Here is a 6,000-nt window from a genome sequence, read left to right as displayed (position 1 = left end):
AGTGGAAGATGTCCAGAGTCAACCCTGTGCAGTAGCTGTGCTTCTTAACCTTTGGAAATGGAAATGTTATTTGAGTCAGACACTGCACATTCTCAGAGGCACTACCATTGGGATTATTTCCTGATGTTGTCAAAATAATCTAAGAATCTGGAAATCCCTGTGTAGAATCTTATTTTTGCCATTACGTACTTAGTCTCTCATATGTAGCATAATCTTTACAGGATTATTTTGTAAGGGTTACAGCAGCGCCTTCTACACTGCCATATAGCCTAGATTATCAAAGCAGATCATCTACATTCTGCTTTGAACTAGATTATCTGAGAGTAAAGGTAAAGGAAAAGGTTTCCCCTTGAAATTAAGTCTAGTTGTGTCTGACTCTGAAGGGTGGTGCTCATCTCCATTTCTAAGCCAAAGAGCCAGTTTTATCTGTAGATTCCTCCAAGGTCATGTGGTCAGCATGACTGCATGGAGCGTTGATACCTTCCTGCCAGAGCAGTACCTATTGATCTACTCACATTTGCATGTTTTTGAACTGCTAGGTTGGCAGAAACTAGGGCTAACAGCCAGATCTCATTCCGTTCCCAGGATTCCAACTGCCGACCTTTCAGTCAGCAAGTTCAGCAGCTCAGCGGTTTAACCCTCTACACTACCATAAAATCCAGTTTAAAGCACATAATCAGGATTTTATATGGCAGTGTAGAAGGGGCCAGTATTGATTTACTGATCCCGTAATTTACAATTCACACTTTCAATTTATATGTATGTTCCCAAAACAACCAACAGATTAGTAAAAAATAAAAAAAAATATTGTAGTGTCAGGAGCAACTTGAGAAACTGCAAGTCGCTTCTGGTGTGAGAGAATTGGCCGTCTGCAAGGACGTTGCCCAGGGGACGCCCGGATGATTTGATGTTTTTATCATCCTTGTGGGAGGCTTCTCTCATGTTCTCTTATGAGGAGCTGGAGCTGATGGAGGGAGCTTATCCTCCTCTCCCCGGATTTGAACCTGCGACCTTCAGTCCTGCCAGCACAGGGGTTTAACCCATTACGCCACCAGGGGCTCCATGTAAAAATAAAATAATGAACAACAACAGTAGTAAAATATATACAGCACACAAAACACATAAATCAAGATTCAGGGGTCACTTCAGATAACAGGGCCTTCTTGGTGGTGGCCCCTCAATTGTGGAACTCCCTCCCCAGCTAGATTAGTTTGGGACCCCTCTCTCCTATCATTCAGAAACAACTTAATTTATGTATTTATTTATTTACTTTGCTTATATACCGCTGTATCTCAAGCCCGAAGGCGACTCACGGCGGTTCACAAACAGTAAAAACAGTAGAAACAGCAGTGGTTCCATACAACATATAACAATTGACTTAACACATTATCCATAAATTACCAATAAGCAATTACAATGCACAATTATTACAAAAAACAACCGTACCCAACCTTCTCATCATCCAAGCGTAGTCCAGGTTCGTCGTCCATTGTTCCATTCCTATGTTCCATTACCAGATTGCACTAAATTACTGAAACGCCTGCACAAACATCCAGGTCTTCACCTTTTTGCGGAATACCATTAGAGATGGTGCTAGTCTAATGTCCGTAGGAAGGGCGTTCCACAGCCGAGGAGCCACCACCGAGAAGGCCCTATCTCTCGTCCCCGCCAGCCGAGCTTGAGAAGCAGGCGGGATCAAGAGCAGGGTCTCCCCGGAAGATCTCAAACTCCTGGTGGGTTCATAGGCAGAGATGCGGTCAGATAGGTAGCTTGGGCCGGAACCGTTTAGGGCTTTAAAGGCCAACGCCAGCACTTTGAATTCAGCCCGGTAGCAGATCGGTAGCCAGTGGAGTTGGCGCAACAGGGGGGTTGTATGCTCCCTGCGCTCCGCTCCTGTTAAAATCATGGCTGCCGAGCGTTGGACTAGTTGGAGCTTCCGAGCTGTCTTCAAAGGCAACCCCACGTAGAGAGCGTTGCAGTAGTCTAAACGGGATGTAACCAGAGCGTGGACTACCGTGGCCAAGTCAGACTTCCCAAGGTATGGGCGCAGCTGGCGCACAAGCTTTAGCTGTGCAAATGCTCCCCTGGTCACCGCCGAAACCTGGGGTTCTAGGCTCAGCAATGAGTCCAGGGTCACACCCAAGCTGCGAACCTGCATCTTCAGGGGGAGTGCGGCCCCATCCAACACAGGCTGTAACCCTATGCCCTGTTCGGCCTTGCGACTGACCAGGAGTACCTCTGTCTTGTCTGGATTCAATTTCAATTTGTTCGCCCTCATCCAGACCGTCACAGCGGCCAGGCACCGGTTCAGGACCTGGACAGCCTCCTTAGTAGCAGGTGGGAAGGAGTGACAGAGTTGGACATCATCCGCGTACAGATGACACCGTACCCCGAAACTCCGGATGATCTCCCCCAGCGGCTTCATGTAGATGTTAAACAACATGGGAGACAATATTGAGCCCTGAGGAACCCCACAAGACAATGGTTGTGGGGTTGAACAGGTGTCCCCCAACAACACCTTCTGAGATCGACCCTCCAGGAATGACCGGAGCCACTGCAAAACAGTACCTCCAAGACCCATCCCTGCGAGGCGTCCCAGAAGGATACCGTGGTCGACGGTATCGAAGGCCGCTGAGAGGTCAAGCAGCACCAACAGGGACACACTCCCCCTGTCGAGCTCCCGGCGCAGATCATCCACTAAGGCGACCAAGGCTGTCTCGGCCTAAAGCCAGACTGTGCTTTAAGACTTTGTTATTCGGTGAATGACAGAAATATGGAAATAGCTAAAGACAGCCTGGGATTCATGCAAGGTTAAAAGGTTTTATGTTCTCTCTGTGATTATTGTTATAGTTTTATAGTTTAATGGTTTCAGTCTATTGTCATATGTTGTCAATTTGACATGTGTTGTTTTATACATGTGGGGTATTGAATTTTGCCATTGATTATGTTGTGAACCACTTTGAGTATATAAATGCAATAAATAAATGAATAATAACAAATAGAGGAAGAAGCTATTTTGATTCTTTAATCCAGGAGGAATTATTTGTGTTGGCTATATTAATTATAGCAAAAAGCCCCTTTCTTCTTTTTTCACCGGACTGGAGCCTGAGATAATAGGATCCTCTGACCATCTCAACAGACAGGTAAAAACAGTCCAAAAATATTTTAAAATATAAAACATCTAAAGTAGATGGGATCCTCCAAAATGGAATATAGGTGTTTAAGGTAAAGGTAGTCCCCTGACATTAAGTCCAGTCATGTCTGACTCTGGGGTGTGGTGCTCATCTCCATTTCTAAGCCGAAGAGCCAGCATTGTCCGTGGACACCTCCAAGGTCATGTGGCCGGCATGACTGCATGGAGTGCCGTTACCTTCCCGCCGGAGTGGTACCTATTGATCTACTCACATTTGCATGTTTTTTGAACTGCTAGGTTGGCAGAAGCTAGGGCTGACAGCGGAAGCTCACGCCGCTCCCCGGAATCGAACCTGCGACCTTTCGATCAACAAGCTCAGCAGCTCAGTGCTTTAACCCACTGTGCCACCGGGGGCTCCACAAAGTCAGCTTTTGCATTGGCCGGGAATCGAACCCGGGTCAACTGCTTGGAAGGTAGCTATGCTCCCCACTATAGGTGTTTATGTGTTACTATATTGTAGAATTAATATTGCCAATAGCAGTAAGGTCTGAAGCAGAATATTGATTATCGTATTAATATTTTCCTACCCCGAGTTTCCATAAAGCTTGCGGTTGTTATTTTTACGTTCCAGATTTGTTGTGATCCTCTCTGAAGGGTTTATTGGCAAGATATGTTCGTAGGTGGTTTCCCATAGCCTTCCTCTGTGGCTGAGAGAGTGTGAATTGCCTAAGGTCATCCAGTGGATTTCTATAGCTGAGAAAGAATTCAAACCCAACCTTTGAGAGTTCAACTCCAGCAGTCAAACCACTACATTATTCTTACTTTTTTGTACTGCATGCAAGGATATACAAAATGTAAGTCTAAACCAATTATACTGTTTTATACATGCTCACACAGGGCAGACTGAAGCATAAACCAATTAAACTGTGTGTGTGTGTGTTTGTATGTAGATAGACATGCTTATTTTAATTGGTTTAAGCTTCAGTGCTATATCCACTTAACTTTAAAGAGGATGAAGCTCAACAGAACTTAAATCTTACATAATACATTGTAAAGGATCATCTTGTTATTCATACGGCAGTGTTACATACTCACAAGGAAGTAAATCCCATGAAATGGAATAGGATGCAACCCAGAGTACAGTCCCCACATTTGACTTTTGTGGATTTGATTGAAATGTTCTCTCTAGGGGTTTCTACGTCCTCCACTACGACTCAGCAGCTTAGGAAGTTGACTATAGAATAGCACTGGAGGACCTACTGTTTCCTAGAGAAGTGTTCTTTCAGACTTTTGAAAAGGGTTTAAATTAATGTTGTTGTCCCACTTTTTGGGGGGTCCCTCACCCCTGAACTCAGCAAATGTGGAGGGCTGAGTGTATTCATATATAAGGTAAATTGATATGTTTGTTGATTATAGTTATTTTTATGGTTAAGTAATATTTTTTGTCTGCATGTTGTTTGCTGCTTGGAGTCCCATTTCAGGAGAAAAACGGGATTTGATGTTTTGTTGTTGTTGTTGTTTATTCGTTCAGTCACTTCCGACTCTTTGTGACCTCATGGACCAGTCCACGCCAGAGCTCCCTGTTGGCCGTCGCCACCCCCAGCTCCTTCAAAGCCAAGCCAGTCACTTCAAGGATACCATCCATCCATCTTGCCCTTGGGAAAGCAAGATACAAATACATAAATACATGGCCAAAACTGATTGGTTGGGACACCATTTTGATCTATACAGTTGAAAGCTATCTGCATGAATATTATTTGTTGGGGAGTGCTGGATGTTCATCTACACCAGGCATGGGCAAACTTTCTAACTTGGGGGCCGCATGTAAAGAACCCACCTTCTCAACACAAGAAGAATGGCTGGCGAAGATTTGTGATCCTGCCCTCATCTACACTGCCATATAATGAAGTTTAAAACTAACATTGATGATTAAGGAGAAATCTGTAATCAGCTTTAAGAAAGAATGAGAGTTACATTTATTATTTTTCTACAGCAAAGATGGGGGCAAACTTCAGCTATTGGACATTTGAATTAGAGGAGTGTTATTAAAATTAGAAGCATATCCATATAGTGCATTGTTTCTCAATCTGGGGGTGAGGACCCGGGGGGGGGGGGTTGCAAGGGAGGGGGGTTCAGATTGTCGCCAAAGACAATCCGAAAAGACATATGGTTTTAGGAACCCTTTTTGGCAGAGAACGCCAAAGATCTCTCTGTCTGTCCTTTTTGGTGTTGGTGAACTACAACTCCCAGAATAAAAAACAGCCCACCCACAACTATACCAGTATTCAGTGTTGGCCATGTAGGTAGTGTGTCAAGTTTGGCCCAATTCTATCATTGGTGGGGTTCAAGGGCCTCTTTGATTGTATAGATCCCAGCTACTACAACTCCCAAATGTCAAGGTTTGTTTTCCCCAAATTCCACTGGTGTCCACATTTGGGCATATTGTGTGCCTACCTGCGTGACCGCATCTCCGTCTATGAACCTGCACGCTCTCTTCGTTCATCCGGAGAGACCCTGCTCACGACCCCACCTGCGTCGCAAGAGCGGCTGCTGGGGACGAGGGACAGGGCCTTCTCTGTGGTAGCCCCCCGACTCTAGAACTCCCTCCCCAAGGACATCAAACAACCCCGTACGTTAGCAGTCTTTAGGAAGAGCTTGAAGACCTGGCTATTCCAGTGTGCCTTTCCAGAATAGGAAACCCCAGCAACACGTCCCAAAAGCACTTTATTAGAGATTAAGATTGTCTGCACATTGCACCTATCCAAAAATCCTTATATATCACTCAGCATACTCAGCACTTTTTATTCTGTACCCATTACATTTGCCCGGCCTAGTTTTTATTGTATTGCAGTGTGTTGTTTTATTGT

Source organism: Anolis sagrei, chromosome 6 (genome assembly GCF_037176765.1).
Source record: "Anolis sagrei isolate rAnoSag1 chromosome 6, rAnoSag1.mat, whole genome shotgun sequence".
Classification (NCBI taxonomy): Eukaryota; Metazoa; Chordata; class Lepidosauria; order Squamata; family Dactyloidae; genus Anolis; species Anolis sagrei.
The sequence above is the reverse complement of the archived record's forward strand: the minus strand, read 5'-3'. Positions refer to the sequence as shown.